The 9,272-nt window shown below is 48.9% G+C and overlaps 1 long non-coding RNA gene across 1 annotated transcript; it reads left to right on the top strand.

Annotated features, from left to right (window-relative positions):
• Nucleotides 1-5,465: 5,465 nt before the first annotated feature.
• LOC130456151 (uncharacterized) lies at nucleotides 5,466-9,065 on the top strand. Its single transcript, XR_008914670.1, has 2 exons — nucleotides 5,466-7,357; nucleotides 7,690-9,065. It is a non-coding gene; the product is annotated as an uncharacterized LOC130456151 (long non-coding RNA).
• Nucleotides 9,066-9,272: the final 207 nt, after the last annotated feature.

The raw sequence follows: 9,272 nt of genomic DNA, 5'->3' as shown, positions 1-9,272 counted from the left end.
CTTGCTGTGTCTCTCCCTTCCTCCTTTCCTACCCCTTTCACTCTCTCCCTGTAGCCCTCAATCTCCCTACCAATTTTTCTCCTGACCTCCCTCCTTACCTCCTTCCATGTTTCTGCTTCCCAATTCCTTTCCCCCCTACTTGCCTTCTACACACCTCCCCTCCTTACTCTCTCACCTTTTCCCCCTCCATATCTCTCACCTCCTTTCCCTCCATATATTCCCCCTCTCTACCTCACTTTTTACCTCTCCACTTCCCTTCTTTCATTCCCTCCCTATGTCTATATACCTCTTTATTTTTCTACCTCCTCCACTCTCCCTAAAGCCATCCTAATTTCCCTACTGAACTCCCTCTTTCCCTTCATTCCGCCCTCCATTCTTACCTGTTTCTCTCCCTCCTTCCCCCTCTCCAAATCCTCCTACTTCCTTGTCTTTCTTATTCCCTCATTCCCTCTATTGCATAGCTTTCTCTCCCTCCCAAATCCCTCTAAATCTCCCTGCCTCCCTTCCTGACTCCACCTCCCTCCTTTCTTCCCTCTTTTCACCCCATATCCCTACCTACATTCTTCCTTCCCTTCTTTTCTACATACATCCCTTTCTACTTCTTTACCTCCCTTTTAAAATCTCTTTTCCCCCCTCTTCCTCCTTCTGATTTTCCCTCCCTCCCTTCCTAACTCCTTAGGCTCCTTTTCTCCCTATACTAGTGTCTCTTAGCTCTTTCTTCCTCCCTCTCTTCCTCCCTTGAGATATCCCATCTTAAATTCCTCCCTTCCTGTCATTCCTTTCCTTCCTTCTTCTCTCCCTACATCCACTCCATTCATCCCTCCTTCACTCCCTCCCAACCTCCCAAACTATCTCCTTTTTTTCCTTACCTCAATTCCTCCTTAACTCAATTCCTCCTTACCCGATCCCCATCTCCTTCCTTTATACCTCCTTACCTCCCTCTTTCACTTCTTATCTTCCTATTTTTCTGCCACTCTCAGAGCTTCCCTTCCTTATATCCCTCCATCCCTCCTTCCCTTCCTCATTCCAGACCCCCCTACTTTCATCACTTTCTTCCTAGCTCCCTCTAAAACAATTAGTCATAACTCCCTATGTCCCTACTAACTTTTGTCCTTCCCTATCTCCCTACCTATCTCCTTTCATCCATCCCTTCCCCTCTCTACCTCCTTACCTCCCTCCTAACATCCCTCTCTCTTTCCTTACTTCTTTCCTTCCTTACCTCCCTCCACCCCTTCCTCCCTACTTCCTCCCTCACTACCAATCTCCCAACCTCCCCCAACCTATTTTCCCTCATCTTCATTCCTCTATGACTCCCTCCCCCTCTCTTTCAATACTAATACAATCCCAACTTCTCTCCCTATATGCTGAACTTCCCTAATACATTCCTCTCCCTCTCTTCTCTTCCTCTCTCTTCTTACTTCTCTTCCTCCTTACTTCCTTCCCTGCCTCACTACATTCCTCCCTGCCTGCCTTTCTCCCTCCTCCTTCCCTCCCAACTTCCCTTCTTTCTAACCTCCTTTTCTCCCTTTTTCCTCTACCTAATCCTCCTCCTCCTTCTTTCTCTACCTTCCTACCTCCCTACCTTGCTCGCTATCTCAATTTCCTCTCCACCTTACTGCCCTCCTTACTTCCCAAGCTCTCTTTTCCCCTACCAACCTCCCCTAACTCCTTCCTTCTCAACCCCCTCCTTCCTATTCTATCATCTTACCTCCTTCCTATTTCTGTCCCTCCCTCTTTCTCTCTCCCAGTCTACATACCTACCCTTCTCTTTATCTGCCTCCCTACCAAACTCCAACACTTTCTCCCTCTATACCTAACTCCCTCCCTCCTTCCTTTTGTCCTCCCTATCTACCTCCTTTCCTTTTTCCATTCTTCCCTCTCTACCTCTCAACCTTCCTCCTTCCCCCTCCCCACTTCCATCCCTCTCTCCCTCTTTTTTTCCTCCCTCCCTCCCTATCTCCCTACCCCAGAGCTTTCTCTTTACCTTCATCTTTCCTTAACTCCTTCCTTACCTTCCTACTTTTCTTCTAACCTCCTTCTCTCCTTATATCCCTCCCTACATTCCTCCCTCCTTCCTTACCTTGCTCACTACAGACCTCCTTGACTCCCTAACACCCTAGCATAGCTACCTACCTTCTTCCTTATCAGCCTCTTTCCCAGACCCTTCACAATTCCCTCCTTCCTATCCTCCTTCCCTCCCTCCATCCTTTCCTTCCTATTTCTACCTCCCTAACTGCCTACCTCTCTGTCTCCCCCCTCTCCCTCCTTCTCTGCTTCCTACATCCTTTCCTTCCCCACCTCCCTTCTCCCTACTTTCTCCACTTTCTCCTTATCTCACTTAGCTTTCTTTCCCTCCCTCCCTCTCTCCCTAATTCTCACCCTTCTTCCCTACCTTCTTTCTACCTCCCCTGATTCTACATCCCTTACTCTCTCCCTTTCTTTCTCCCTCCATCTTATGTTCCTTCTTCCTCCCCTCCTCCCTCTCTCCCTCCCCATCTCCCTACATTCTAACTCCCTGCTTTCCTTATATTCTTTGCTCTCTCACCTTCCTTAACTTACTTCCCTTCCTATTTCCCTTATAACCTTCCTCCCTCCCTCCTTCCTTAAAATCCCTCCCTCCTTATTAATCTTGCTCCCTCCCTCCCCATCTTTCTCTTCCTTCCTTGCTTCCCCTTCTCCTTCCTCACTCCCCACCTCCCCCTTACCTTTTCCCCTACCATCCTCCCTCCCCACTCTCCCTCCATTACTATCTCTCTGCCTCCTTACCTCTCTACTTCCCTCCCAACCTAAAGTCATTTTTTATTTTTAAATTTTCCCTTAGGCATATTAGGTTATAATAATATAACTTATAAATTAGGTTAGGGTTAGAAATTGGACAACAACCACATTAACAAATTTTAAATTTGAAACCCTTTTCAGTATTTGAATTACTTTTGAATAATGTTTTCCCTCTGGATGTCTCATTGCTGTTGCATTATTAACTTGCCAAGTAATTGAATACATTTTATTACTTGGACTTTTGAAATCTACCCCATCCACTCACTGTCTTAAATGAGGCATTTATGAGCAACATTCAAGGTTGTTAATGAAAGGAAAACATTAATTTTGTCCCTTTTGGTCTTAGTGTGTTCCTAAAACTCAAATGTTTGTTCAAATATGACAAATATGTCAGTTTTATTTTCTGTCACAATATTTCTTTTTTACTTGATTTCCTCAACACAATAAGTTGTCTTGAAATGACAGAACAGCTTTCTGGGGTTTTATAGATAAAACATAAATTCTTCTCTGTAAAAATCTAGTATCTAACCAAATCGGTGGAATTCACACACACACACACACACAGGAAAACTGGCAAGATTGGGCATGAAGTGCCTCTATTAATATATATAGAAGCTGAATTGAGTTTGAGAACTGCAATCAGTGAAAAATGACATTTCTTACAAGTTACCTATTTGTAATAGAAGCCTGTCCAGCCTATCCTTGCTGTTCAAAGCTAAATATAAACGGAGAAGATAAACTACCAAATATTTACATTCATAAAAATTTGCACATACTGAAATTTGGAGTGATATATATATATATATATATATATAATTAAGCACAGTGTAAATTTGATTTAAGCCATTTGGACTTGAAAACTGAATTTTCTTGAATCTAAACACATAATTTTTTGATTGAGCCACATGTCTGACACATTGCACTTCTTGTTAGGCTAAAGGTTAACAATCTATCATAACCATTTGATTTAATAAATGAAGGTGAATGGGAGAAAAATTTCAAAGTCGTAGAAAATACCTTTGATTTTTACTGTTGCCATCATTGAGTGGATTTCTTTAGAATGTTACTTTCCCCTAATTAGATAAGATACGACGCAATTTGTATATTTAGGAGAGTCTCCTCCATGTAACATCCCTCAGAAATGAAAAAGCAATAATGACTATTTCCATTCTCAAAATTTAAAACTTGATACAGTTTAACCCTTTCTGTTTTTTGTAACTAGAACTCCCATTCATTTAACTTAATTTATACTGTATGAACAGAGCAAATTTATTGTCCTTCAGTTTCATAGGATTACACTTCTAGTTACCATAATGGATGAAATGTAGACAAATTTTATGTCTGCACACACACACAAACTTCCTCTTTCTCCTTCCCTTTCCCCCTCTCTTCCTATCTCCATCCCTATATCTCTACCTTCCTCCCTACCTAGCTATCTCCCTTCTTTCTACTTCCTTTCCTAACTTTCCTCTCACCTTCCTCCCTGCCTCCCTTCCTTTCTCGTCTCCCTTCCTGCATACTCCTTCTCTACATGCCAGCTTCCTTCCCTTCCTCCCTCCGCCTTTACGTTCTTCTCTTCCTACCTCCTTGCCTACCCATCTCTCTCCCTTTCTCCTACCCTCCCTCCATCCCTTCCTCTCTACCTCTCTTCTTCCCTCCCTAACTCCCCCCATCTCTCCCTCACACCTACTCTTACTGCCTCTCTCTGTCCCTCTGTCCCTCCCCACCCACCACTGATACCTCCCAGCCTCCCTCCCTTCCCCCTCCATATCTGCCCCTCTACCTCCCAACTTTCCTAACTGCCACCCTTCCTGCCTCCTTTCCACACTCTATCCCTCCTCTCCTGCCTTCCTAGAGCTTCAGTTACTGCAGGCTGAAGTTAGGATAAATGGCAAACAAAAATCTTTCTCAAAAATAGGAAGTAAGTGTATCCAAAAGGTGCCACCCAGTAGGACCTGGCTGAGGCTGGAGGTAGGAGAAAAGAAGCTGGCAGTAGGACCAGATTCTCCAAGGCAGGGTCATTGGAGTGGGCCAGGATCCCTAGACAGGAATTCAGTAAACTGGACACATGTAGGCTCATTCAAACCTCAGGAACCGCCTGAACATGGCGGCAGCAGACCATGAGGTCTTTCCTAGGGACAGAGTCAGTTTCCCTTTGGCCAGAGCCCGATGGGACCATAGTGGGGGAGTCAACAAAGTGAAAGCTAGGAAAGGTAGTGGAGCCCCTAGATGAGGAGCCACCAAAAAGTTTGGATTCCACCTTTGAGGCAATCAGGAAGCAGTGGAGGGCTTGGAGCAGAGGCAGAAAAGCAGATCTTGCTGTAAAGAAGGAAGGGCCTTTTGGTCATGGTTCTGAGGATGGACTCAAGGTACAATGGAAGAAGGATGACCTAGAAGGTGGTGTTATCTTCGAAACTTAATGTCTTAGGAGACTGAAAGGGGAAATCAAGCAGAGGGGGCCAGACTTGTAGAGGGACAGTGCAAGAGGAAGGAGTCCAAGACAGTCCTTAGAGTTCAAGATGAGCAGAGGAGGCACTGAATCTTTGGGGAGGCTTCAAATGGGCAATCAGGCAACCAGCATTCCCTGAGGCTGCCCAGAGTCCAGCACCAGTGAAGAAAAGAAGGAAGGAAGGAAGGGAGGGAGGGAGGGAGGAAGCATTTGGTGCTTGTTATATGAAAAGCACTGAGCTAAGCAATGGAAAAGACCACCCACAGGGAAGGTTGCTACTGCAAGACTGATGGAAAGGTCTCATGCAGAGGCATAGGTTGCAGAGGCAAAGTAGATGACAGTGGCCACTCTAATGTCTTTGCCACTGATCAAAAGCTATGGGATTCTGGAGATGGGCAAAATGCTTTTATGTTTCTTCATTGTGGTTGTGGCTGCCTTCTCTGCAGGAGTAGCCAGTGAGCAGGCTTCATTTCCACAGCCTCCAAGGAGAGTGGAGGGCTTGGACAAGCAGGAGATCAGAGTAAAGTCCCAGAAATCAGTAAGCATTGGGAAGGAAGGGGACAGTCAGCGTGGAATGAATGCCACTGCCCTCAGGAGAGGCTGTTCAGGACCGGTGGAGTGCTGAGTCAAGGCTACTGGACTGGGGAATGACCTGGTCACCCCGGGCCCCAGGAGGGCAGTGAGGATGGAAGGGCAACTGCAGATGGGCTGGCAGAAGAAGCAGGGGTGCAGGGAGTGCCTCTCCTGGGGTGCAGAAGCTGGAGTGCAAAGACTGGTGTGAGCCAGTCTGCTGGGCCCACTGCTGCTCCTCAGTGATGTTCACCTTTGTGATGTAGAGGAAAGGGTAGGACTGCATCTGGGATCAGCCCAGCTGGGCTGGAATCTCAGCTCTGCTCTACTTAGTGCCTGGGTGACCTTGGGCCAGTCCCTTACTCTCTCCAAGTTGCTTGGTTTTCTCACCAGAAACACTAAGTGATGTCTTGGGTCCAGCTCTAGATCTGACCTGTGCTCCATGGTCAGTCCCCTCAGCCTTCTGGGAGCTGATATTGTCAGCTGGCAAAAGCACACTCATTCTCAGCCCTAACTTTGAGGGGCTTGGGCACAGCCACCCTCACGTCCAGTGAGACCAGCCCAGGCAGGAAAGAAAAACTGAACCCCAAACCTGGGCCTTTGATTCATGATAAAGCCTGTGCCCCAGATGATGGAAGGAACAGAGCCCTGAGAGGAGAGGAGAGCCCCTGGATGTGGTCAGGCAGGGGCACTGGAGGCTCAATAGCCTTTCTACCAGCCTGAGCTCTTTAGGAGTAGGACATGGGCTGAGGGGTCTTCCAGCCAAGGCTGGAGGAGCACTTTGGCAGGCCTAGTTTGGTCTAGACAGTAACAGCATTTATGTGGCACTTATGCCAGGGACCATGCCAATGCTCATTAGGTCCAGGAGGGAGGAGGTGTCCTGGGGAATAGATGGGGAAACTGAGGCAGACAGCAAGGAAGTGACTTGTCCAGCTAGGGAGTGTCTGAGGCTGGAGGTCTTCCAGAATGGCTTGTTGCCTCTGAGCCTGAGCAAAGAGGAGTCAGGGAGCTGGGAGCCCCTGCCCCCCTCTTCCCTGGGTCACATCCCTGTGGAAAGCCACAGTTCAGGGCACTGAAAATCAAACGATCCTGATGAAGAGCTTCACCAGCTTGAGAGAGAATGTTGTTTTGAATCCCGGTGGGTTTCTGGACCCTTCTACTTGAGTTTATGGAGACAGATGGCCCCCTCACTCCTGCCACCTAGATGGAGAGGAAATGACTGAGCCCAGCAAACTGGTCACCCCTGTGGGGGGCAGTGAGATCACAAAGCCTGAAGGATGTCACTATGCAGAGGGGGTTCTGAGGTTGTCATGACTGAGGGGCCCTACATCAGACAACATTCCTTCCCTGGGAGGCTAATGGGAATGGTGGTCTTAAAACCTCCTGCAGTGAGGGAGATGAAAGAACAGCAGCCACACTCTCCTCCTATGAACTCTGTGGCAGTTTTGAGACCTTTTCGACTGTCCCCTGGACAGATTCCAGTGAGAAGACTGGATGGTAGACCCGGACCCCAACCACTGCCTGGAACCCACCCAAGTATGCCTCCATCTCAACAAGAAGGTGGCCACGTTCCCCTGGGAGGAAATGGGAGGGGGAGAACCATCCCCCCACCAGTGGTCTATGTCAGGGTCAGCCATACCCTCCCTAACCTGCTTGGGACACCTTTGGGTGGAGGAGGTGATCAGATCCCATGAGCCACACCACTGCCCCCCATGGTCTACGAGCCTCAGCCTCAGTCACTTCCCGAATATCTCCATGTAGCTGTCACTAGTGCTGGGGATGAAAGAGATGAAGTAGGCCCCCAAAAGAGGCAGTTCCAGGTCCTCCCAAACAATTATCATCACACACCTAGATTAATGGCCCATTCTTGAAGGTATTGTGCCCTCTCCTAGGGCATGCTGGAAGCTCTGGCTGGAGTCAGTGATGGAAGATTCCCAGGGAGAAGAACATCAAGAGAAGCTGCCTCTGTCCACTGCCTGTCTCAATGATATGACTCTGGAGGACCAATGGTCAGGAATGGAAATAGAAGACCTAGCACTCTTCCCTGGAACCCAAGATCCCAAAATATCCCAGATGACCCTGTACAGGAAGATAGAAGAGCAGAATATGCTCCATCTACCCAAATTCCCCCAGGGTCACTGTATCCAGGGTCTAGGAAGGACTAAATGGCAAGATACTCCCTTCCCTTCCTTCCCCTTCCTTCCCCTCCCCTTCCCTTCCCTCCACTACCCTCCCTCCCCTCCCCTTCCCTCCCATTCCTTCCCTTCCCTTCCCTTCCTTCCCCTCCCCTTCCCTTCCCTCCACTACCCTCCCCTCCCCTCCACTTCCCTTCCTTTCCCTTCCCTTCCCTTCCCTTCCCTTCCCTTCCCTTCCCTTCCCTTCCCTTCCCTTCCCTTCCCTTCTCTTCCCTTCCCTTCCCTCCCCTCCCCTCCCCTCGCTATCCCCCCTCTCTATCCCTCCCCTCCCCTCCTCTCCACTTTCCTCCCCTCCCTTTACTCCTGACCTTCTCTTTTCTTCCCTTCACTTTCCTCTCCACCTCTTCCCTGATCTTCCCTTCACTTTCCTGAACTTCACTTCCTTGCCCTGCATCCCCTTCACTATCCTTACCTAACTTTCTCTCCCCTCCCTTCCCTTCCCTTCCCTTCCCTCCCCTTTCCTCCTCTCTCCTTCCCTCCCCTCCCCTCCTTTCCCCTCACCATCAACTTTCCCTTCCCTTCTCTCACCTATCCCTCATCTTTCTTTCCCTCCCCTCCTCGCCTTCCCTTTCCTCCCCTCCCCTCCACTTCCCTTCTCTCCCCTCCACTTCCACTTTCCTCCCCTCCTTTTCTCTCCCCTTCCCCTCCTTTCCCTTCCCTCCCCTTCTCTCCCCTCCCCTTCCCTCCCCTCCATTTTCCTCCCCTCCACTTTCCTTCACTCCTCTTCTCTCCTCTTCCCTCCCCTCCCCTTTCCTTCCCTCCCTTCACTACCCCTTCATCCCCTCCACTTAGCTCCCCTCCTCTTCTCTCTCCTTCCCCTCCCTTCCCTTCCCTCCCCTTCTCCCCTCTCCCCTCCCTTCCTTTCCCTCCCTTATCTCCCCTCCCTTCCCCTTCCCTGCCTCCTGAAGCTTTCCTGGAGATTTCAGAAGATCAGAAGGTGCAAAGTCATCCTCTCCCCAGATGTTGCTCATGGAGGACGTTCTTTGAAGTTTTAATGTTATCTTACATTCTTTGCTCTAAGAGTAAAACAGCTCACCCGACCCCAAAAGAAAAATAAAGATCTTCTATGGTGACTTGTTCGTAGTCCTTCTTCTTATTTCTGCTCCTCAGTCATCCCTTCTGAAAACACAGCCTCCTCCATCTCCCTGCCCCTTGCTTCCCCCCATGCCACCTGCTCCCTTTCCCTGTGCTCCCAGGCTCTGCCCCCTGCTCCCCAACCCCTCCAGGTTCCCAGGGAAGGAGCCCTCTGGGGTAGAGGACTTGGGTAGAAAACAAGGTGG

Source organism: Monodelphis domestica, chromosome X, assembly GCF_027887165.1.
Source record: "Monodelphis domestica isolate mMonDom1 chromosome X, mMonDom1.pri, whole genome shotgun sequence".
Classification (NCBI taxonomy): domain Eukaryota; kingdom Metazoa; phylum Chordata; class Mammalia; order Didelphimorphia; family Didelphidae; genus Monodelphis; species Monodelphis domestica.
This window is presented reverse-complemented; position numbering and strand designations above follow the sequence as displayed.